The 26166-nt window shown below is 35.1% G+C and overlaps 1 long non-coding RNA gene across 1 annotated transcript in view; it reads left to right on the top strand.

The window, feature by feature from the left end:
* The window catches only part of LOC113459187 (uncharacterized), a 63813-nt gene extending 38048 nt beyond the window's left edge, over positions 1 to 25765 (top strand). Inside the window, exons 11-16 of the long non-coding RNA XR_012580433.1 lie at positions 952 to 1113; positions 1697 to 7386; positions 18782 to 18902; positions 20432 to 20516; positions 20863 to 20949; positions 22777 to 25765. This is a non-coding gene — a long non-coding RNA (uncharacterized LOC113459187). The remainder of the gene's footprint in view (positions 1 to 951; positions 1114 to 1696; positions 7387 to 18781; positions 18903 to 20431; positions 20517 to 20862; positions 20950 to 22776) is intronic.
* The last annotated feature ends 401 nt before the right edge of the window (positions 25766 to 26166 follow it).

The raw sequence follows: 26166 nt of genomic DNA, 5'->3' as shown, positions 1-26166 counted from the left end.
TGCAGAATTTACATGAGCAAGTTATGAAAGTAAACCATCATAGGACTTTTAATTTCAGACATCTTAGTTGGCTGGATTTCAGTCCTGGATGTGTTCAGGATAGCTAACACCACCACAGCACACATGATGAGTGACATAAATATGATGAATCACTTAAGGGTTCACTGCCTCACTGGGTTGGAGAAGTATCCATCACTGCAATACAACAGTGATAAACATTATAACAAATCCTAAAATCAGAAAAATATGGTTAATATACATATAGAATAACAGTTTCAAATTATGTATATTCCCATACATGTAACAGAGCACACAGGGAAAAGTACACAGTATTAAAGCACAGTAAATAAATTGGGGAACCCTGGAAATTAACCATATTGTGGCAATTTTAATTATGCACCTTTTAAGAATTAGATTTTGGCTTTAGTCTGTTCCCTTTGTTGCCCCGGTGTTTAAGAGAAAATCTAATAAAAATGATCTGATTGGGCACTGTCAAGTAACTTCTTGTTATTTGCAGCTAACATGACAAGCTCCCAGAGAGTTTTTGATGAAATACTTCAAATACGTATCAAAACAAGAAGAAAATTCTTCAAAGAACTTGTTTGAATTAAAGTGTCACTAAATCAAACTTAACTGAACATGGGCTGGTTTTTTAAAATGCAGTAAGTTGAAAGACTTTGTGAAGTTGCTTGCAGGTTGACTTGCTGTAATTTATTTTGTTAATTATAGAAAAGTTCTCACAGAGATCTTGGTGAAAGTGAACTCCCCTGCAGTGTGCAACCTCATTTTGTACGTTTGCTGAAACATGTAGTTACTCTGAATGTCGCCATAATTTCAGAGATGTCTCTTGCTCTTGTGTACCAGCCATAGGTTTTGTTTTCTCAGACCTCTCCTTCTGTTGCTACTGACTCTTAATTTCATTAGTGACTAACAGTATTACCTTAATTTCAGGAGCACCTGACAATTCAATCACAAGTGCTTGAGAGGCTGATTGTCAACCACCCACGTCATGTGTTCAAATCAACCCCTGATCCTCTTCCCATCTGAGGAGCACTTTGGATCATTGGTCCTGGCTCAGCACCCACTGCCCTGTTGCCTTCGATGCAAACCCAGGTGAGCTTAAGGAGGGTAAAAATAGTCTCATCTGCCATGCAAAGAGGAATTCCATTTGTTAGCAATTTATTCATGTTTTTGGGTTGCTATTAAGAAGGCTCTATTAGCAATAGTTAGTTAAGTCAATGGCTTTCAAACCAAAAGCAGAAATGTACATTTATTGGGACTTGTAAAAGGAACCAGTTATTCTGGGTTAAGAAGGCTAGAAGGAAAAAAATATCATGGAGAAAATTAATCTATTCCACTATTCTACAATAATATCATATATATTTTCATGCAAAGAAAAAATATGTCAGTTAAACTAGTGCTCATCAAAAGTCAGTAAACGAGTATTATAAAAAATGAGTTAGAAGAAAATTATACACATAGTCAAAACGAAATGTCTTCACAAGATACTCTGAATTTTTGTATTCGTTCTGGCCTCTCAAAGGATTATCAGGGTACCTTTAAAGTAAAGAAATTCAAACACAAACAGTAATTTTTCCTTCTGGTTCATAGAATTTAGAATAATCTTCAATATTTTTATAGGCTCCCTCCCTACTTCCTTCCTTTACAATATTTTACTTTTTTCTGTCTTTTGCAGTAAAAGTAATTGAGGATGAAAGCATATCCAGAGATTTTCTGCTATGTGTCCTTTTGTGTGTGGATATGCATAGATACTAAGCTGTGTTACTCAGATTTTCCTAGCAGAAAATCCAGACAACATTTCACTGTGCAGAATTAATGCTCTGATTTGATCAATAGCAACTAAGCCCATTGCTGAGTAGTGGTAACTGATCCCTTCCACATGTGCATGATCCTAAACCACAGGAAAAGCCTTTGAAGATACTTTGTAGGGTAGGTGTATTATTTATTTAGTGTTATTGTTGTTAATATTGCAAACATGATGTACACAGATACATACCTCTATTGGTTTTGTGCTAAACTCCTATGTACAAATTCAGAGACTCCTGAGCCTGTGCATTCAAGTTTATACAGAACTGGAACTCATTTACAAAGTATGTCTATGCTCTGATCATATAGGCCATATGAATGTCTTCAAATTTCAAAAATAGAGAACCTAATAAGATCTGATTTTCCAGTTAAAATCCTAGAGTCATGTTACATGCATCCCCCACAGAGCCTGACAAAGCAAGGTCAGAGTAAAACATCTGCCCTGAAAAAGGAACAAAACCTTAGAACTGATAGTGATGATATCAGCAGTCTGTCTTTAGGAGAAAAATCACTCTGACATGTGATGAGTTAAAACTGATCTCATATCCCATATGACTTCTGAACCAGTTTTTCAGTTTGGGGTGACAACGGAAATGTAAAACAAAAAAAAAATAACACAGAAAGAAAACCAAACCCCTTGAAATTATCTCACCTTTTTTGTCTTCAAGAAGTATGTGCCATTTTTCCCTTTGAAAATCTTTTGCTTGGTCCAGACATTTTTTCTTATATAAGTTTCATTTGGAAGCTTTAAGTCATAATCTGATTTTATGAGGTACAAATAAATTATATAATATATCTGCTCAGGCAAAAAAAAAAAAAACAAAGGTTTTTGGCAGCTTACTTCAGGGAAAAGTCAGTAAAAGGCTGATGTAGATGAAAATCTCATGGACAGCTACATTAAGGCTGCTAAATGCTCTGTAACTCTCAGCTGTGCTGAGTTCACAAGGATGCTGAGGTGCCTCTAGCCAGCTCAAACTATTTAGTTGTAACAGGTCAGTTCCAGACATTTTCATTTTGGGTATAGGCAGATCTGCATAAGCAGAGCATAATTCTAAAAAGCTTCTAAAATTGTAGGATGTCATAAAAGCAGGGCAAATGAATGTGTAAAAAAGGAAAGCTACAGAGAAGAGAAAATGAAGAAATACTTCTCTCAGTGCTTTCTACATGATGCTAAAGGAGTCCAGGTATTGTCAAAATTAATATGATGAAAAAGCAAGACTTTTCAGAAAATCTGCTCAATCTTTATGATAGTCTGTAAAGTGTCTTAAGTAAATATTTTGTCTAGGATTTTGAAGGATTGTTTTCAATAGATCCTGCCTTTGGAAGGTCCTATTGACTAGTTTATCTCTTGAGTTCTTTTCCATACACTGGACTTAGTGATTCATAAATTACAGTAACAGCCTACTGACATTTGAAACTTCACAGTAATTAGTAAAAAAAAAATTAAAAGTAGATGGAAAAAAATTTCAAGTGGATGCTACAAAAATATTTTATTTAAAATATCAGAAAACAGTCTAAACACTTTAAATTCTTCCTAAAGAGGGGAAGTGGAGGGATATGCCCTAATCTCTTCTCTGTGGTGGCCAGTGACAGAATCCAAGGGCATGGCGTGAAGTTGTGTCTGGAGGTTTAGGTTGGGTATCAGAAGAAGGTTCTTTGAGAGTGTTGGGCACTGGAACAGCTCCCCAGGGCAGTGGTCACAGCACCAAGGCTGACAGAGCTCAGTAAGCATTTGCACAAGGCTCTCAGACACAAGGTGTGACTCTTGGGGCTGTCCTGTGTAGGGCTAAGAGTTGGACTTGATAATTCCTCTGGTTTCCTTCCAACTCAGGATATTCTGTGAATCCATAAGTTACACTATGTGCTAACGTTGGAAATAACTTGTAGTATTCCTTCTGTAACACCTTTTTTTTTTTTTTTTAATATACTCTGGGAAGATATGGTTTTCAGTCAAAAATTGACGTTGAATGATGTTTAATGATGTTTAATGGTGGTTCTTTGGCTCATTCTGCAGATTGCCTGACTCTTGAGTTGTCTAATTAGTTATTACCTTCCTGAATCTGCAGATTTTTTTTTCACTTATCTCCACACTGAATATTCTTTTTTGGAACAGAGCAGAACTCGTTCCAAATTCTTGCCCACAGTACAGTCCGGTAGGAAAAAAGGGACTAATGTACCCTTTGAATCTGTAAAAAAATTAAGGTCTTAGATCTTCATATATAGCACCGAGATACTGCTCATGAAATCCATAATTTTTAAAGAATGTTGAAAAATTGGGGCAGATGAAGACAAAAAGCTATTGACATATTCCTAAGATTAGAAAGTATCTTGCTGTGAGGAACTGAGCTCAATCCATTCACTTTATCTTTAATAGAATTGGGATGTCACTTGATTGCAACCTATGAGGATATAGTGGTTAAAAAGCACCTAAATTCAGCAGAGAAAGACATAATTAGAGTCTGCTAGCTGAGCCACAGATATTTGATCAGAAATTTGGGACCACTTTTTAACAATGATGATAATTAAATGATGGAAACAATTGCTATAGGGGTGGTAAATGAACCATCTTTAAAGTCCTCAGCATGGCTGGAAGGAGCAATAATGAAGAATATTCTGCATGTCTTCCTGCTGGTTTGGGGAGGAGGAGGATGCTACGGACTCCCTCATACTTCTTGTAGTAAATGTGACAAAGCCAAATTGGATTGTTTTCTCAAAATTTTCCTTAATTAAACATCAATTACTGCAGTTGAACAGAGGGATACATGATTGAGATCTAATGACCTGTGACATGGAGCACTACAAAATAAATCAATGAGCTTTTGTATTTTGATATGCAAATGTGCAGACTTCATGCAGAGTTCTGCAATCTGGAGTAGCAATGTAACTCTACTGTGTTACAAGTAACAAGCCCTCTGCTGTGGGCTTGTTTTTCCTCCTCATTTTGTGAGGATTACCTGCCTTAAACAATGTTGGAGTTGATGTTGTTCATAACCTGCCTGTTTCTGAGTTAGGGTTGAATTTTTTTACCCCACATGTTGCACTTGTGAGTGGGAAGGTTGTCATAATTTCTGGTGCATAATAAGATCTTAATATAGTTTTCTGTAGTTGTTATGGAATCGTAAAATAGCTTATGTTGGAAGAGACCTTTTAAATGCCATCAAGTTGAACTCCCCTTTAATGAGCAGGGACATTGTCAACTAGACTCTTAGAGACCCTAACCTTGAATGTTTCCAGGGATGGATTATCTACCACTTCTTGGGACAACTTGTTCTAGTGTGTTCCCAGCCTTATTAAAAAAAAAGAACAAACAATCTAACTTCATTCTTATACATAATCAAAATTAACCCTCCTGCAGTTTAATGCCATTATCCCTTGTCTAATTGCAACTGGCCATGGTAAAATATCTGTCACCATCTTTCTTGAAGGGCCCCTGTAGGTACTGAAGGGCTGTTATAAGGTCTCCCAGGAGCCTTTTGGTTATCAGGCTAAACAAGCCTGATTCTCTCTGCCTGTGTTCATTCCCCAGTCATGTTTATATAACTTTTAGAAAATAAGCATTCCCACTATTACAGTAAAGATTTTCATCCGTTTAAAGTGCAGCCCAAGTACCAGAATTTCAGAAGGCATGAAATCTGCACTCGTTCTGTGTGCAGACCTTAGTGAAATGATACAGGATAGAAAAAGATAAGTAAACATCACACAAAAACAGTTTTATGTATCTAAGGTCTCCCATGTTCCATGCTCTTGAGTAGCTATGTGACATACCAATCAGTGTGTTCTTCCAAAACAGAACCAATCAATCAAACATGACAATTCCTAACTTGCAAAGATCAAATTGGTTTGGTATTCCAAACAAGAATGTGTGTTTTTCTAGCTGTCATAAACACAGCAATTTGGATTATCATAGCTCTACATTGTAATACCTTGCTACCTGATTTCTTGCTAGCTATGGAAAATAAATTCACATTCCCTCATGTCCAATATCATGAATAAAAATATAATGTACATTAAAAATCAGGATAAATTAAAAAAACCACATTCCATAATGACAGAAAAAGGCTCACTTTAGAAATCCTGAATAGGATATTTTGAAATTAAGCTTTTGAAATATTTTGTTTCAGTGAGGAGCATATGATTTATGTCATGTCATGAGACATAGAATTTTTTTTTAATATAAGACATTATATAACTGTGCTTGAAGTAGGAAGACAAAATAAACAAAGTCAAAGACAAATTAAACAAATCTTCTTGACCTCTTAATATAAAATGTTTTGATGATCTATTGAAATGAAATGGAAGTTTAAGTTTATGTATTAGGTTATATGTTTTTCTATTAGTTTACCTTAAATACAAAGAGATAGTAGTAATATAAATTTATATGAAGTCTAGGTGTTATCACATATTTCACACTAAGATAAAAAGAGAGATCATTAAAATGGAAAAACAGCTATGGTAATTTCGTTCTGTCAAATAAAGACACCCTGCATAGTTTTGGGAAGCAGATTCTCATTTGTTTCCCACAGCCCTTTGGGGCATAAAATATGAAAACGGTCCATTTTGATGAGTGCTTAATTGCTTTTGCATGTATTTCTCCTGGATGAATTCATGGTGGTTTCTATTAAAGCTTCTATGTCAATAAATCATGCCAAATGAGTCTCTGTTCAGGAAAGCAGTTATGCAAATGCTAAATCCTTACTGAGGTTCTATAGCACACCAAAACTGTAAAAAAAGGAATGTCCAGTGAATGAGAATAAAAGTATGGATAGGAACACTTATTCAAGGAGATGTACTTTGGCATGATTAATCAAAAGAAGCTTTTTTAACTTTAGTCAGTGGATTGACAAATAAGCAGCAACTGTAATTTATTAAAAGTATCTTTGTAAAAAAAAAAATCTTCTTCAGTTCTCCAAATAACAATCTCATGTTTCACAGTTGGTTTGTTTCTCATATCATTCATTGAATTGTATATTTGGGAAACTGTCCCTGGAGCATTTAGTGCTACAAATCAGCATAATTGTATAGATCTGGCAAAAACCAATTTATGGTCTCTCTCCATGATGATGCACTGGGGTATAGTGTTTTTCTTTTTTGTTTGAGATATAAAACACACCCATTATTAAGAACTTTCTTGTTCAAGATTTGTCATGCGAAATACACTCAATTAGTTATAAAGCACAGATGCACTAAACAGTTGGGGTTGTTGGGGTTTTTTTTCCTAGATGCTTACTGGACTTGATATATGTTTTTAACTGAATTAATTGAAAAGAATCATATTCTTTATTACTGTGTAATATTTAATGTAATTTAGGTGTCAATAATGAGTAAGAGATAGTTCCATATCAATTTCCAAATACTCTGGTCCCATTTTGGAAAAGAAATAGTAAATTTTTTTCTAACCCTGAATTTTCAGTAGTTATTAATGTAGATCTACTTTTTTTCTCTTTGCTTCTCTGCATGGGTGAGCCATCAACTGGTATCAGTCTTGGAAGATATAGAGCTCTTCTTCTATAGCCACTGAGTGTAACCTATCATCAGATATAACGTTTTTACAGTTATCAGGTAAGGTTTTTCAGTATGTGTGAAGCATGATGACATAATCAATAACTTGTTCTGCTTTTAAGGATAATTCCTAAATGGCTTAGTGTTAGATTTCATTTCAAGCCCTATCACAGAACAAAAGATGTGAAGAAAAAACCAAGAAATGAAGAATGCAGGTTATAGCCACCTACTGGCAGCATTTTATGAAGCAGTGCTTTAGGACATTAGTCAGTATTAAAATGTTATCATCACGCATATTGGACTTCTAGAGAATCTGGATTCATAAAGTAAAACCCTACTTTCTTTGAAGTCAGTTGCAAAATTCTCATTAACTATCATTAAAATATTCCCATTAGTAAGGCCAGGAAGTAGGAGCCAAAACTGAAATGAGTTACTGCTGAGCATTGTGATTATTAGCAAGTGCAACATTTGAAATTATCCTTCTCTTCAGTGTGAGGATATTTTTCCATTTATATGAGTTTGTTATTCTGCTCTGTGTGTTTAGAATCCAAACTCTTGAGGACAGAAATTAGTTTAGGAATATTTTGTACAGTCTCTTAACAAAAGGGCTTGTGATTTCGATTTGAGCATCTGGGTGCTATCAGAATGCAATGGATTCATAATAACTGCATGCAAAACAGCTAGGAGGAAAATTGCATACAGAAAGGCAATTATCTGGAATATGATAATACAGGCTGCCACCTACGCTGGCTTTTCTTCCTAATGGCTGTTGAAAAAGACTGAGCACCTTTGTTAAGCATTTGAAAGACGGAACAGTGACAGGTGCTATACAGAATTCAAGAGCTATTGTTTAAACTTAAGCAATATTGACTAAAACTCTGATTTCACCCTAGGAAGCCAGTTAATTATAGGTGAGGCTTTATTCGAAAGCTGACATGACATAGCTGACAGAATTACAGAGGAGACTGAGTTAGTCATTGACATCAATGATATAAAGTACCCTCGTGCTTCTTACCTCATATGAGGGAATAGTTACAAATTGCTGGTATGGTTGATGATGCACAGTGGTTAATGACATATTCAGGGCATTTACTGTTAAAAAAAAGGAGATTCAGATCTAATTTATATCTATTTGACAGTATCATGGCTTTCACAGATGATGGTGCTATACTGAATGGAAATAAGAAATTAAATGAAAATTGAATGCTTACACCATTTTCTGCAAGTAAATGAAGTAATAAAGGCAGGGGGGTTTGTTGTGTTTTGATAAATTTTAAAGCTGTTTTCCCTTTTTTTATGTTTTAGAAATTAATTCTTTTTCTACTTTATAAAGAGGTAAAAACTAAATAAAAAGGGATTTCTTGAATTTGGAAGAAAAAGAATTCTGGTACACATAGAGTCCCTGTCCCTCTGGTCTCTTTAAGGCAAGACTAATTTGGTGCTATTGTTTCAGAAAATACAAAATAGGTCTGAAATCTCATAGGAGGAATTCTTTATATATAAAGTTGAAGGTCTTAATAACAGGGAAACAGGAAAGGAAAAGGATTAAGAATGGATAGGTAAAGAAACAGGTATTACAAGTGAGGAGAATACATGGCTACATTTAAAATTGGTAAACTAGCTAAGCCTCACAAAATAATTAAGAACAAAAAGTTCCCAATTCTCAATGGAGAATGGATTGCCAAACTCCAAGTAGTCCTGTGACCTGTATCCCCAGAACACAATTACTAGTTCAGCATCAAACAATTGGTTGATTAAAAAAGCAAACCTCCTAAAGTTTCCTGTAGTGTTGCCTTATTATTTAACCATTTTTGAGGCACACAGGCTTACTTTCCTGGGCTTTGAACCCGCTTTTCCTATTTATAGGAATGAACACTAATACTGAGACAAATGACATTCTGGGACAAGGCTGCGTATTCCTCTGTTCTTCATGAGGAAACTGCTTCCTTCTGCACAGATCGAGTAAATTCAAGAATTAGCAAGAAACCCACACCTAGTAATTGGGATATTCACCTGGAGAAGCAGAATAGGACTTTCCTGTTTGTATTCTGGTGAATGCTAAATATATTAATTTAGTATTTGATCTACTGGATAATTGGAAGACTGATGTGCTTCTCTGAGAGTCTCCAGAGGGGTTTGTGTCTTCATAGAAAAAGGGCTGTTTGTTAAACTCACATGTGGGAATCAGGGCCTCCTGTAGGACTTTTTAATGTTTATTTTAGCAAGATATCATCATATGGATATGGTCTTGGTCAGCTTTTTGGAGCTAGATCTGTAAGGCAGATATTGGCTCAGATAGTTCCATTGTCTTATTGCATTATTGAGCAGGTCTATCCCCAGTCAGTTATCTTGACTCCCCCTTATCCCAGTGGGAGTCAAGCAAGTCCAAATTGAACCTTTGGTTCTTGGGTTAGAAAAATTGTTGGCAGACCCCCATAGCATATGGCCCTGCTCAGAAACTCCTACTGATAAAAAAGTGGGGACACAAGCAGACAATTCTGTTTACAGGCTCCATTCCTTGGCTTCCCCCAGCACTCTGCAGACTCCCTGTGCTGTTTGCATAACTACAGGTCTGAACAGGTGCCAAAGCTTCTGGTGCATTTTACAAATTGGCAACAAGATAAGCTCTACTGCCATCCAGACAAATTATGTCCTGGTCCAACATGTACTTCATCAAAGGGCTCGGTAGTCACTGCTTGGGGCTGTTTTTCATTATCTCATCCTCAGTGGGAGATCAATAGAATCAACAATGTAAGCAAACACTAGAGCCTAAAAGATGTCAAAAATCTTAAAAATTTTTATTTTTTAATTTTATAGACCCTTAAGTACAGCATAAAATCTTGACTACAAAATAGGTCTTGTGATTCACTGATTAATTTTATTTAGGATTATATCCCTGTAGAGAGGTTAGTGTGCAGACAGACTGAGCTACTAATTATTTACTTTGAACATTACCTCACATTGAAGAGGCACATAAAACAGTATTAATGAATGTGGGCAGGAAATGGCTAGTGGAACAGAGTCCAACTCTGTCTCAGAGTGTTTTGGAGGTTTTAGATTCTGTTAAATTGATTAATATTAAGGAAAGTGCTACTATATGGACCAGTGCATCAGAGCTGAGATAATAGAATATATCTGAGGTGTCAGAATATTCAATCTAATTGATATCAAGGAGGTATCCAAGCAAACTTTATTAAAGTGGACAATAGTAACCCTAACTAATGAAAATTGGAGGCAAATGTAATAAAAGCCAGACAGTATTTATTTCCAATCAGATGTAATATCATATTGCAAATATTCCTGAAAGTATAACATTTAAGTGATGCATTAAAATCAGATAAATTGTGCTTTTGAAAGCAAAACTGCAGGTAGTAAATTTATCAGTGATATGGAAGTATAACTAGCCTGGAAGAGCAGCCATCATAACATCCTTCCATAGCCCTTGCATTGTTTCATGCATGTTTTAAATGTAGACTTTGTAAAATATTACATTAGTTTAATACCATTTATGGTTTTAAGACAACTTTTACTACTGGTACTCTTTGAAGTTTTGCCTCATTTTACTGTAATGAGGCAAAAACTTTACTCTAGAGTTTTTGCAGTTTTCAGTCTTTGATCTCTTACACTTATTTTGTTGGTGGGTCAGGAAAGAATGCTGTGAATTGATATACAGCAGATGTTTTTAGGAAATAATGAAATTGTTCAGCTATTTCAGCAATACTTTTATTTTTTGCACCAGTATACAGTGGTCTTTGTAGTTGATGTTATAGCATTAGTACATTAAGCTTAAGTTGGGTGTTTACCACACACCATTCTGAGTATGTGATTCTCTGTGGGCTGGTGTGCAGATTAGTTACACAATAAATAGAATTCACTTTGCTAAACTCTGAAAATTGTTATGATAAATACTTTTGGTACTATCCCATCTTTAAATATGAAAAAAAAATTCAAGTAGAATTTCCTGAGGTGTCAGTCTTACGAGAAGGAGGCAAATGGCTTTTCCCTAAACAAATCCATTACTTTAGAAGAAAAAGAGATGTCTGTTGTATTGATTGATATATATTCCTGCTCTATAAATCTGGAAGATATGTTGCAGGAAATAGTTTTTTTTCCTATAGAGACTTTTAAAAGACTTTAATAAAAAAGAAGTGTTTTCATGAATTAATACCCACTAGAGGTATTGGCTCTTTCCATGTTTAAGACAGCCATTTCCTTAATGGAAATAATTATTTCACAGAAAATAGACTAATCTTCAAGGAATTTAGGTTACAAATTCACATATGCAGGCTTTTCAGGAATTATAACTAGGTTAACCACCCACATAATATCTAAAAGAACAGCTCTTTGTTTAGTTTAATAGCGTGATAATCCTTTTTTTTAAATTTTATTTTAAAGGATAATCCTTATTTCCTTTTTTTTCTGAAATGAAAGAGAAAGTGGTTGAGTAAGGTCACTGTGTTGAGGAGTCCCTGCAGTGCTCAGTGTGCAGCTGCAGTACCAGTGCAGTTTGAGCCCTGGCTGGTGGAGCTCTGTCCCTTGGCACAACAAAGGGCGCGGGGACTGTGCCCAGTGACCGGACACCCAGAGACAGCCAGGGACCCCCAGATCCTCCTGTGCTTGCAAAATCCCCGGGGCTCCTTTACTTGAGGTCTTGAAGGCACTCAGCTTGAGCTGTTACTTTGTTATTGCATGAAAATTAAATTGTTTTAGCGATAGAGACATTTGAGAGCCTGCTAGGGGATACCTGGTGTGAGAGTGTGCGTGTAGCTGGGAAGGTGCTCCTGACCCAGCCCAGGTCATGCCAGAGTGATCCTGGATGGTCAGACAGGGAGTTTTCTTTGGCAGTGTCTGTGCAGGCTCAGCATGCTTTAAATATAGGAGTCTTTGGTGGTTTGGGGACATTATGTACTGATGTGTTCAGTGCTGCTGAAGGTTGTGTAGAATGAAGGGTTTAGGCACCCATGGTAGAGCACACTCAAAGAGTGGATTCTCTGTTTGCCTAGGATAAGCACTGCACACATAGGTACTAATTCAGGGTCCTTGATTACTCCTTGAAAACAAAAGATTTTGTCTGGACAAAAAGCAAGAGACACAAAATAAAGAGCTTATGCTTGTATTACCAGCACCATAAAAGATCGATGAAGAGTGCTTGAGCTGAATTTTTTAAAAAATGTATGTTATTTTAGTCATTTGTCTTACATCCTCTGTATAGATCAGAAGTGTGAGAGTAAGATGCTATAATTCCATTAAGAAAACTATTTCCTAGGATGGGCTTAACTTTATAGCTACTTGTAAGGTGCTGTGCTTTACGTTAGTAGCTAAAATAGTGTTGACTCAGGAAAAAAAATCTTAGAAAATCTTCTAAGGAAATAACACTTAAAAACTTAAAACATCCTTGTTTTTATTATGACTGGAAGTTTCATCCTATATATATATATATACATATATATATATATACATATATATATATATACATATATATACACATATATATATACATACATATATATATATATACACATATATATACACATATATATATACATACATATATATATATATATATATATATATATATGTATATATATATGTGTGTGTGTGTTGGTCTACCTTTGTGTGGCAAAAGCCTTGTGTTATCACTAAGAATATAATAGATTCTTTTTCAGAAAAAACCTAAAATTGAAAATCTGGTCTCATAAAAACCTTTCTATATGCCCAGGGATCTATACAGGTGTAGAAAACCCCACTTTTTGATTTATTTTCAAGAGGTGCAAATACATTGCATTAAGACAAATAATTCTCCAGTCACATGGTTTGATCTTTGATAATGTATTCTTTGAGAGTAATGGAAAGACCTTAATCTTTTGGGACTCAACAAAGAAACATAGGAAAAAAAGAAAGGAGGATTCTTGTATACAGCGCATTCAGTAATTAATAAGTCAATTTGTGCGTCAAAGAAGCAACAATTTGTTCAAAAATTTTCAATCATCCTATCCATCTGCCAAAGCATTACTGAGGTAAGTACTTTAACAGTTTCTGGAACCTGTCCTTACCAAACATTTGTCTTTCCATCTGTAATTAGATTTTTTTAAGAAGTACTTTTCTTAATTAAGAAAACGTTCATTTTATATTTTCACAGATGATAAAACTGAAACGATAAAAACTGTTTTGATTGTTTTCTAAAATGTTGAAAGTAATTCACTTGATAGTTTAGAAAGATAAATTCAAACTGTGTAATGACTATTGTATCTGATCAAAGCTGAAAATATGTACATTTTCTGAACACAACAGTGTGATATTAACTATAACCATCTTTTAGCTAATTATACAAATTGACCAAATATAAGAATAAATGTTGTGTGGTAAAACTGGATTACCATAGTAAACGCTGAGTATTAATCTACTAGTGAAGAATTTTCATTAATATTCAATAATGTGTTTCTCATCTAAAATTTAAATAGAAATTTATCACAAACCATGCTTGTACTAAGAAATTTTACACTGAAGAAAATATATTCTAGGAGAATGTACAATTTAAAATTCTTCAAACATTTAAGATACTTTGTTCTGCATACATATTGAAGTTTTGTCTGTTACACTTATTTACTCTTCAGACTGATTGGAAAAAGTAAGTAAATGGAGAAACAGCAATTTATGCATATTCTAGATACACATTTTAAACTGATTTTCTTTAAAAATTTGTGTTATGCTTAGTCTTCTGTATCTTGGAAAAAGTATACAGGTCAAACTTTTTTGTTCTCTATGTTTTTTAAATGTATTTGTTATAAGTTTAAAGTAATAGGTAATGTAAGGAAAATATTATTCTAAAATAATCTATACATTTTGCAGGCAAAAAAATCAGTATAATTGAATATAGTATACCAGTTAGTATACATAGAAAATGGATTTTTGTTGTATGAAAAATAGTTACTTTTTGGAAAGATCATGATATTTAAGTTTATTTAGAAATTAGGAGTGATCACTGAAAATACTGAATTTTACAGTATTCTCCTTTTCCTGTTTTAAAGCTTAATAATAACACCAACTTTGACAAGTATTTTATTTCCATTTTTTTCATTTTTTAAAGAAAGAAAGAATCTGAAATTCAAGATAAGTAGTTAAGAAACAAAATAGCGGTCTGTACAAGTAGAGTAAAGTGGTTCTTTAAAATAATATGTTTCCAGATTATAGCTATTGAGAGTATATCAAAGGCATGCTGCATTTCTCATATCAATTTACAGGATACATTTTACAGAGTTATCATTTCTCACTGCTAATTCCTCAGCAGCTCTTTTGCTTTGCAATAAGAATCTTAATGCTGAGCAGTTCTTCTGTTTGGAGTGCTGTGTAAGTAGTACTTTTTCTAGACTCACTTCTAATCCCATAAATTCAGTATTGCTCATCATTCTGATGCTCATGTGAAAAGGATCAGAAACTCACATGCGTTCTGCACATTTAAAGTATCCATGAGCTGACTTAAAGTGATAGAAATGTATATAAAAAAATCTTTGAAACTGGACTTTAAAGCTAAGAATTATATTTTTCAGTATGCTTGTATTCAGTATTCCAGGTTATTTCTGTGACACAGTCCCAAACAACCCTGTTTTCAGTGGAATCAGAATGGAACCACTAATTATAAAGGTGTGCAAGTTTCTTTTCTGTTTAAACAATGAAACAACAAGGTTCAATAAAAATTTGCTATTTTTTATAATATAAATATTGTGAATTTTTTTGTGTTCTTTACTAAGCATGAATCTGTATTTCTGCTGTGAAGACATTTAAAATATACATTCATGGATGATAAAATGGAACATTATTTTCACTTGACTGTATTATGCAGGTTATAGGACAATGCTGGTTTATACAGATGGTGGTCAAGGAAAAATATGTGTTAGGAAGAATTTCAGTTCATGGTTTTACAGTTTTGGTGGTTTTAAAAACCTTAGCATGAGGTTTATTACTGTGATCTGTGCCAGGAAACCATACAGAGTTTTTTTTTTTTTTTTTTCCCAAAAGCTCTGGAGGGAAATAGTGAGCGGGTTTGGTTTGGAATTCCAAGGTCAAGGTAAACATTTCTCTTTACTGCACTTTGCCCCCTAAGAATGGCTTAGGACGAGCTGCAAGCATTTTATGAAACAGCTTTAATACAGATGTTTGTTTCAGGTAGTTGATATGTAATGAATGGTATGCTTTCTGTAAATTAGTCTTTGTAGTAAGTGTTTGGAAAATGTGTCAATAGAAGAACTGGAATTGGCAATGACAATTATTCATAAATTTACTCTTAGAGTTGATGATTGAACTTAAGCATTTTTAAATACTAAGCAAAATTTTTTCATAAATAGGTTGTCTGCGGTCTTTAAAGAATCTGTTTACAATCAACAGAATTTTTAGGAAGGTGATTGATTCCCTCTGTCTGAATCAAAGCTGGAGAAGTAACTTGGCTGTCATTTTTAGAGGGAACCTCTAACATGAGAACAAAGTATGAAGGAATCCACAGAGGGGTTCACTATACTTTAGGAAAGTCTATTTTTGAATTACATGTTGCATTGATAAACATCTCTGTTGCACAATAAAAATCTTTTTCACTTAAAGAGCAGCCAGGAATTCATCATAGTGGAGATAACTCCATCTTCAAGTCAAGACAGCCATGGAAGGCAATTTAACAGTGAAAATCAGTGATATTCTTTCTTCTGATAGAAATTATAGATCTGGAAGGTGATGATAAAACTAACTATAAATTTGACTAGAAAATTGCTTGAAGCACCAGAAATACGGATACATCTGCTTCTTTTTTTGCTATTCTTATTGGGTTTTTTTGAGGTGATTGTTAGCTTAAAGCATATTTATGTTGCCTGAAATATTTTGTAACCCAATTTTGTAACTCATAAAAAAAGGATGTCTTGGTGACATCCTTTGTCACCAAGAATGAGTTTGATATGGGCTTTTATTGAGTGAGTTCTCTCCACCAGTCTTTTTGCTCTGAACTCTTTTGGAAGTCCTCTTGTCTCTACACTCTGAAGTCTTAATAAAAGGATTACTGGACAAAGTATATTTTTCAACTGTGCTTGTCTCAAAGAAAATAGTTTCTAACAGCTGTTCCAAACAGCATTCTTTAAACTTTTAATAATGCCAGTCACATATGTATTTTCTGCCAAAGAAAAATGGAAAGAAAAGAAAGAGGGAAAAAGAGACGATAATCTGGGCACTGACGCTTTAATGAGACAATTCTCTGTAATCATGCAAATAACTATTTGGCTGACTATTTTGGATGAAGTAGCTTATTCTCCACCAGCTAAATGGTAAGTCAGTATAGCACACAACAGGAATTCTTCCTACTTTGTGTCATAAGAGTTCAGTGGAAATACTGTGTCACTGGTGTTGGCATTTTGCTTTGCTGATACTCAGTGGTCCTTTTTTCAACTAAGCTTTCAGCTCCAACAAGAGTGCCCACCAGAACATTCACTTTTTTCAAAGATAAGCTAACACTGACATAAGAGTATAAAATTACTGACTCCCTTTGGTGTGTCTCATAGTAGCAATTATAACTGTTCTAGTTTAATAGGTGAATTATAGAGGAGACTGAATCCCTTGGGACTCCACAATGTTTTCATTCATGAGGAATATCTTAAACCATGTTGTACATTGAATTTTTGTTATAATCTATAATCTGTAATTTCATTATAATCTATCAGCCTATATCATGAGGCTGGTGAAATTTTCTGGGCTCTATACATTAGCTTTCAAGAAATACCTGCGAGATTTTATTTTAGTCAATACTTCCACAACAAGACATATATGGAAAGTCATTCGGCTAATGTGTTTAACTTTTCCTATTTTGGAAAGTTTTTGCTAATAAAGAATATAAGTACATGAAAATATATTTAAATAACTATGAAAATATAGAAAAGAAATAGATGTTCAGTTGTGGAGGTCTTTTGCTAACACTACTTAGCTATGATTTATGGCTTGATATGAGCTGTGCTACATTCAGTTTTGTGTTGTTTTCTTAATCAAGTCTTGTTTATTAGAAATTACTAACAACTTTGGAGAGCTATTCTTATCTAATCTAAAACATTTACTTAAATGATTTTACTTCATTAGCACTTCTCTCACTATTCCAGTTAGAGTACTTTTGAAAGCTGTAGGCATATAGCAAATACATATTCACAATAACTGCAGCAAAACTCAGTAAGAAATCTTTCTTTTTGCACTCCAGTAGTTATCCAGCTGTCCTTACCTTCAGATTACACAGACTCTGATTTGCTGTCCTGGTGCTGCTTCTGCTCTGTCTTATTTTTTTTTTTTTTGAGATAATGAAACTATTGTTGAAGAAAATATAGGTTTTTAGCCTGTTCTCACTTCAGAAAGGTAAGTGTTATTTTGGTAAGGCGGCTAGGAAGCCTCTTGAGCAGCCTAAGTATGTACTGCAGCTGAAAGAAGCACTTAGTTTAGCCCCACTTCTGTGCCACCCCTTTTCTTTTGTTGGCACAAGATTTTGTGCAGCTGTGTGTGGAAATGAGTTAGGCCAAGAATCCTGGTTAAAGTTAACACAATCAAGAAAACAAAATTTGAAATCCAGCTGATAGGTCAGGCCTGATAATGCTTACAAATGCTGTGATCAGAGCCTTTCCAGAGGAGAATTATTCAGGACCATTCATCGTAAGTATTTTCAAGATGAGACCTTGTTAGGATGCCAGGTCTCATACAACCTGCTTAGATCCTAAGCAGTGTTCATGAAATGAATGATAAGCCTCCAGTGGATGTCAAATCTTTTAAATATTAAAGGGTATATTACATTAAAGGGTATATTCAGCACCAGCTGTAAATAGCAGATTTTATGAGACCTGTGAACACTGAAAAACCTGTTTTTATGTTAATTAATGTACATTGTTCCTCTCTGAAATCACATTCAAAAAAGAAAAACAACCTTTTAGTACTTCAGGGGAAAAGCATTAAAAGCCTCGGAGCACTTCACAGGCTAATTGTTTGGAGCATTTCACACTGTAGTTCTACCTTTTTATTCCTTGTGAATCAGAAAATATGATTTAACAAATGTGTTTCTTTCTCTGTAATATTTTGTAACACTGAAACACAAGCCAGATATTTGGTCATATACAAATTTATATATTTTTATGAAGAAAAGTTCGTGTATTAATTTTGGATCTAATTTTACAAGAGAGTACTCCTTGTAATGTCAAGACCTCAGTCCAAAGTCAGTTAATATTCAACTCTGTATAAAGCAGATATCCTATATTTAACTTATATAGAGTGTAGCCAGACCAAGGAGTAGTTTATACGCATCATTCACCAAATAAATAATTCAGAAGGTTTCTTAGAGTATCACCTTTCACTGTGCTGTTTGTGTTGTACATATCGCAGTGGGGTGGGCTTTGCATGCTGTGTTTAGTAATGAGAAAGGTGGAATGAGAAAAAGGCATCCTCTGGTATTTTCCAGACAGTATTTGGAGTTACCTGAAAAGATTTTAATGCCCCCATTTGGACTGACTGCTCCACACCATCACACAGAAGAGGTCAGATGGCCACTGCAGAGGTGTCTTGATTTACAAAGCCCTATGGTGAGTTTATAATTTTTTCACCTCAGCTGTCTCGTATCCAGCCAGGTGTAAGCTGTAAAGGCCTGTTTCAAAGCAACAGACTTTTGTTTCTTGAATGCATATATGACAGAAGCAAACTGTGACCATGTGTTTGATTCAATTATTCCCTTTGTCACCTGCAGGCTTTTTCATTAGCGGTGGTCTTCAAGACAGGACTTAGTGTTATTTTCTTCTGACTCACAGAATCATAGAATATTCTCACTTGGAAGGGACACACAAGGATTGCTGAGTCCAACTCTTCAGCTAACAGCCCACACATGGATCAAAACCACAACCTTGGCATCACTAGCACTCTGCTCCAGCCAACTGAGCTCATCTCAGGGTTGAGCAAATCATGAGTGATGAAAGGAACAGGGGCCAAAAAAGTCTTGATTACCCATGTATTCTGAAGTGAGGAAAATATTCAGACATGAGTTGAGTAGTTATGATCTCCTTGCCTATGCTTTTTAAAAAATTGCTGGTGAATTATTTTAATTCTTTATTTATATCCCAAATAAACAAGTATCATATTTTGTTTTTCAAATAGCTGCAAATTCCTCTGTAAAAAAATAGTGTTCCCCAATCAAGAGGCTTTTGTCATTCAAAATTCTCAAGCCTGAAATTTCTCTTTGTTTTTCCAAAAAGCTGCAATTTTTAATAGAACCTATTGGCATGGTTTTGTGATTTGCCGGACCAACATTACTGAAATTTGCATTCAGTAAAGATTTTATTTTTGGAGATGGTAATTAATTTACTTGCTATAATGTCTATATTTCAGTGAAACAGGATTTCAAATGGCTTTCATTATTTTATTGATCATCTGGGAATGAAGATAGCAGAAAGAGTCACTACTTTTCAAGACTGAAGAAAAGCTACTGATATTGTTTGGCTGGGGATGTTGGGACAGATTACATATCATTAAATTGTATTTTTGAAATGAAAGATGCTAATGTTGTTTTAGATACTATCCTGGCTTTCTGCCTCATTTGAGTTTTCAACATTAATTAGTGTCATCAAAGTACGCACTGACAGGTAGTGCTAGGGGTAAGGAGAGTTGTAAATATTTCCCAGGTACTGATGTGACTTGACTAAAAGTTTTGTGATCTTGCTTTCAAGTTTATAACTGGTAACAAGGTCAGGCTGCCAAAATTAGTGGGAGTTCTTTGACATTATAATTGCTGATTCCATAGGATTGTGCACTTGTGTGGTTTTGAAAAGTTTCACTTTCAATTTAGCGTCACAACAATATGGTGACTAATTTAAATAAGTTTAAATAAGTTTACCAAGCCCACCATGGACAGCTGCTGTTTCACAGCAGCTGGCTCATTCCAAGAGCTGGCGTGAAGAGCTTCTGGGCAGTGATCTTATGCCAACAGCCTTTCCCAAGTGAGCTATTTCAGTGTGATCAGACACTTGCTGGCATCTGAGATAAGAATAGGAAGGTCTCAAATGGCCTTTCAAGAGCAGCACATCTGCAGAAAAGCCCTATGGCTACCTCATTATTTTTTCAGACCATGTCATTCTTAGAAGAAAGAAGAAAAAGTTCATCATAGAACTTTACTTGGGAAGAGCCATAACATTGGAGACAATAAAAATGTAAGTAATTCACTAGTGGTTCTCTACAGCCTTCCTGTCCAGAAAAAAATTGTGAGGTGGCTCAAGTAGTCCTGCCTCTCCAGAGCCTGGTGCTTGATATTTGCCATTCACTTTTTTTTTTTTTCATTAAACCTTATACAAATATAATACAGAAAAACATCTCTGATGGGCAGTCATGCATCTGACTTGTTACTGGATTTCTAATAGAAAATGTTTCGATTCTTCTTATTTTGTTGTTGTTTTGTTGTGGTGCTTGGTTTTAAACAGCAATTGAAATAAATACATCATTTGGATGCAGACTGTGGTCAAGTCCAGACTAACTTTATGCACCTGGTTCTGGATTCAGCAGAACTCCTCTGGGAAGCTGTGAAGTGGAATGCAAAAGGGAGAGAAGTGCAGCTGCCTGGTGCTGTGATCTCCTCCTCTCTGTAAGGTCAGTAAGTTCTATCTTGCTCTGTAAAATCCTGCTATTTCTTGTTTCCTCCTGAGCTAGAGCAAGGCACTGGAGAAAGCTGAGCACATGGGAGGCAAAGGTGAGGTGCAAACAGCAGAACTTGCTCCTGATGCAACCAGCAGCTCCACCCAGCTTTTACTGTCAGAGTGGTCTAGGAATACATGAGGCGAATTTCTCATTATAACTCATAAAATGTTGCTGACTTCAAGGTTGGCAGATTAGTGGTCATTATACCATTCCAAAAAAGTACTTTACATGCACTTTTTTTCCTTCTTGTATCCCTTAGTTGACTATGCAGACATAGAAATTAAATAAATCTGGTTCTGAGTGCATGCAGAGTTACCTATACCATGCTCTTGTAGAATTTGAGCATTATGGATTTAATTCCATATCATTAATCAGCTTCTTTTTTTTAATATAGAAACTGAGCTGTGATAAAATTTTAAACTTTCATTTAATAATCTTTTTTTTTTTTCTGGGACAATTTTCCAGTGCCTGAAGAGCTACTCAGGGAGCCACCTGTGTGAAAAGTTTCAGCTTTGACATGATATAACTAAAGAAGGAACACTGATTTATATAAAAAATCTGTTTGAAATTCTCAGAAAAGCATACTCCAATAGGAAATGTATTGCTAGGAAGCTCATCATATAATCATAGAATAGCCTGAGTTTTCTAGGGATTTTAAAGACCATCTAGTTTCAAGGGACAACTTTACTAGACCAGGTTGCTCAGAGTTCTGATCAACCAGGTCTTAAACACTTGCAGGGATGGGGCATCCAGAACTTCTCTGGGCAACCTGTGCCAACCTTATAATAAAAAATTTCTTCCTCAAATCTTAACTAAGCCTACTCTCCTTCTGTTTGAAGTCATTCCTCCTTTCCTGTCACTATTTGCTCTTGTGAAAAGTCCTTCTCCATCTTTCTTATGATATTCATCCTCATGTAGCATTTAGAATTCACAGCGCTGACTACAGCTCTTATTGTAAGATGTGACATTTCATGTTTGTACACATAATAAATTACTGGTGTATGTTTTAATTGTAAAAATGTCTATGATTTTTCATGTCTCTTTGGCTGCTCTCTTTCTAGCTGCTTAAATGTGCACCAGTGTGGGAGAAGTATAATTAGGAAATTACTAAGTCTTAGTTAGCAAACTATATTTCTTAATAATCAACACTTCATAGAGCAGAGTAATTTAATATAGAAACCCAAAACTCATACTGAGACCTGTCAGGAGTGGTTTTGTCTCAAACTGCTGACTCTTACTGCAGGCAATGAAATCTAAAGATTAGATGCCTGGGTTATCTTCTCTGCTTTTCTTCTTTCTTTATAGCTTAAAAAATATTGTTGGTTTTGTCCTCCTCTTCTGAATAAATGTAGATGTATATCAGCTTTCCTTTTCCACAGTTTGGTGCTAGAGACTTGAATTTTAATAGCAGATTGAGTGTGGGCCATTTCTAATGTCTAGTTATCAGCGACATTTTTGCTGGTTTCTGAATCACTGAGAGCTGCTTGCACTGTCAACCTGAGAGCTGTCATTAAAATCATACATCCTTGACATGTATAATTAACTAGCTTGGAGGAGGATGGTTGATTGAAAGCTGCACTGGCTCAGGGAAAAAGCCATTACCTGGCACATACTCACATAATCTAATTGACCTAACAAAGCAGGAGAAATGAACCATGCTTCCAGCTGCTTCTCCTGCCATCTGTGGCTCTCCTTTTATGGGGTTTAGTGTTTTTGGTTTTCCCACACAAGTGTCAAATATCTTTCTGCTGAAGGTTTTTCTGCCTTTTTTTTTGACAGTATGTAATTGTCCACCAGGAATGAAGGATAAGAGGACCAGCTTTCAGAAGGAAAATAGATTGAGGAGTTTGAGAGTGTTGTTGACAACAGAACTGCAGAAGTGCATGGAGTGGATGACGTGCTTAGAAATGGAAAAAACTCCTAAAATATTTAGAAGCACAAATATCACTTCAAACTATATTAGGCATCTGAATTGGGGCTTTATTGACTGAAAATCACTAATAATATGAATTTTTTAAATTCAAATATTAATAAGTGTTTTGAAAACCACAGAAATTTTGAAATATTGAATCCAATCCTTGAATTAAGATTTTTTCTTTTTTTAAAGTAGGTCATGTAACATCATGATACATCATGAGCTGGAAACATTTGCATCCTAGTAGACAGTTTGGGAAATGCTTTAAATGAACTTCTTGCAACTAGGTGTATAACTTGAACTTGTAAAATATTTCTACCCTAATTTTGTGGTTTAGAAATGGTATTCCCCAAATTAGTGCTACCACTAAAAAACCCCCAAAATTCAGGAGCCCCAGCCCTCCCCCGACAGAAAGCACAAAAGGCAGAGGTCGTGGCCTCAGGTAAGAACAATTTACTGGAAACAGAAATGAGCTACAACAGTAGCAGCGACATTATTAATGGCAGAAGTATATAAAAAGAGAGGGTGATTCACATGCAAAAATGCTCACTGCAGACCTCAGGTGACAATGAACAACTGCAAACAGCTTCTCCCTCCCACCATGGCCTTCTCAGAAGTAAGTGTCCCTTACCCCCAGCCCTGGAATGACCTGAGGTGGTAGAAAACAACCAACCTGGCCATGCCCACATGGCTCCAGCTCTGCCCTCTCATGGCTGGCACAAAAAGCTCGCTGTGTCTTGGCTGGAACCAGGGCAACCAAGAAGATTTTTTCTGTTAGAAAACTGAATATATTGTAGTGGAAAAAAAGAACTTTAGTCTTCATGGAAGCATACATGTAAATTACTTTTCTGAAATATCTTCACAGATTCACAGAATATTCTGAGTTGGAAGGCACCCACAAGGACCATTGAGTCTAACTCTTGAGTAAGTGAGAAAACAGTGGCATTGCACACATATGTTAGAAAGAATTTAAGTACCAAAAATTATGCTCATGTGTACTCACAAATATATTGTACAAAGAAAACAAAGGTCTAAACTTTGTTTAGCATGATCTTCTCTGCAGAAAGGAAGTTTTAGAGCAGATTTATTTGAAGGAGTAAAATGCACTCTGTTAAACTCCAAGATTTAGAGCACTCTATTCAGGTGATGCTATTCCTACAGAAACAAAATTGCTGCTGGCCCTTGCTGAGATGTGGTAACTTAATCTTCACAGTAGATTCTACAAGAGACCACTTGTCCAGCACTGTCTGTGTCTGGAACAGTAGATATCTTACCTGGAATATTTCTGCAGATTGTACACATGCTGCAAATTTAGAGGGGCACTATATTCTCATGTGTTCTAGTACTGCATGAACAGCACTGGCTGTTCCTAATTTCATAACCTCTCTTCATGTGACAAAATAAGGTGTGATGGATCTGTTCTTCATCTTCACATCTAGCAACATGTAAGGAGACTGGAAAAGTTGCTGGAGAAATAAACCTGAATTGATAAAAGCATTTAGTGCACATTTCTGTTGAAGATGCTCTTTTAAGTTACTGGACAAATCCTTTGAATCCCAACCTATCAGGGTAGAAATGAGAAAAAAAATGTAATAGCATTCATTAATTTAGTCTTCCAATGTAATTAGGTGAAAGAAATATTCATTGTTGAAAGAAGTTACTTGTTATTTGTTCTTTTCTTTTTACTTCAGGCCATATACAAAAATAGTGACTCAATCTTGCAAAATCTGTTACTGTACTTTGAATCTACAAAGAAATATGTGCAATAATTTAATGGGGAAAAAATTAAGAAAAATTCTCATTTCTTTATTTTGTCTTGAGCACAACATCTTAACTTCAGACAAAAGTACAGTTACTTTAAGACTGCTTTCTAGTGGTACCTGGTGTATTACAATATTTTTAAAATTTAGTTTTCATCTTTACTTGTAAATATGAATTGTTCTCTACAAAGCATGTCATGAACATATGAAACATTTTCTTTCGTTATTTTCATTAAAATGTATGTTCTCATTGATAAGGAGTCAGTGTGATGTCTGGCATAGCAAAGAGGGTGTCTATAATGCAAGAGTGTCATCTAGTGAATGATTTGGGTGAAGGACAAATGCCTCAGTAGCAGTCAGACTGTGAGTCATGCCACAGGTACAGCTGATTAGACAGCAGGAACACTCAGAGCATTTTAAAACTTTCCTTCAGATCAACACCGAACACTAAAAAAGAATTGTTTGAAAACAGTACTATGAAAAGGAAAAGGATAATTTGTCATTTACTGCTTCTACACCATACATATCCTTCCTTAAGACCTTCTTATCTCATGTGCTAAAACAATTCAAACTTGCAGTACTCATGGAATAAATGTGAAGTAAATTACATTAGAAAGTCGATTAGGAGCTTTCTTTTGCTAAAACAAGCTTAACCCTTATCTGAGTTGTTGAAAACCTTAGACATTAATTTGCTTTACCTAGGAGAAAGTAAACAACTGCTTTCTGCAGAAGGGTGTGGAAAAAACCTCAAGCCAGGGAGAGTATTTCTGTTGAGGGATTTTTTAATGCCTTTAAAAAAGTTAGTTAAATTCTGCAGTAGTCTATTTTAATGACTATGCCAATATGTTACACCTGCAGTGGAATAAAAGATTTAATGCGATTGTGAGTTATGTATCTTCTCATTGTTTGGTGTTCAACATATCACTGATTTATCAGGAAAGATAATCAGGAAATTCTACTATAAAATGCTATTCCTACTAAACAGACAATTTAGTTGGTAGAATGAGGTATTCAGCTGCATGTGAAAAACAAAAATCTATACCAGGCAGTGATTGTTGATAATTTTTATCCTACAGGTATCTAGATATTAGAGATGGGGGGAGGTAGAGGAGTGGGAAAAAAGGATATTTTGAGTATGATGCCTTAATTTTTAATCACACCAAAAGAATTAATCTTAGATTCTGATTTTACATGTGCCTATAAAAAGTACTGATAAAAAGAGCTCTAAAAAAAGCACTAATTGACATTTATTTGACTTCCAATCTGAAAAATTTTAAAAAAATTAATTTTAATGAAATTAAATTCTCAGCTGAGACACCTAAACTGATAGCAAATCCTATTATCCTGACCATGAGAATGGTTTATCTGATTAATTTCAGCTATTCCCTTATGTTCTTATTTGTAATCATTCCCTGTCCCTTTCTCTACATTCCTTTCAGTTAGAGATTCCTCTTTTAAACTCAGTCACATTTTTTCCCAATGGTGTTTGCCTTG

This window comes from Zonotrichia albicollis, chromosome 5, assembly GCF_047830755.1.
Source record: "Zonotrichia albicollis isolate bZonAlb1 chromosome 5, bZonAlb1.hap1, whole genome shotgun sequence".
NCBI classification, from domain to species: Eukaryota; Metazoa; Chordata; class Aves; order Passeriformes; family Passerellidae; genus Zonotrichia; species Zonotrichia albicollis.
The sequence above is the reverse complement of the archived record's forward strand: the minus strand, read 5'-3'. Positions and strand labels throughout refer to the sequence as shown.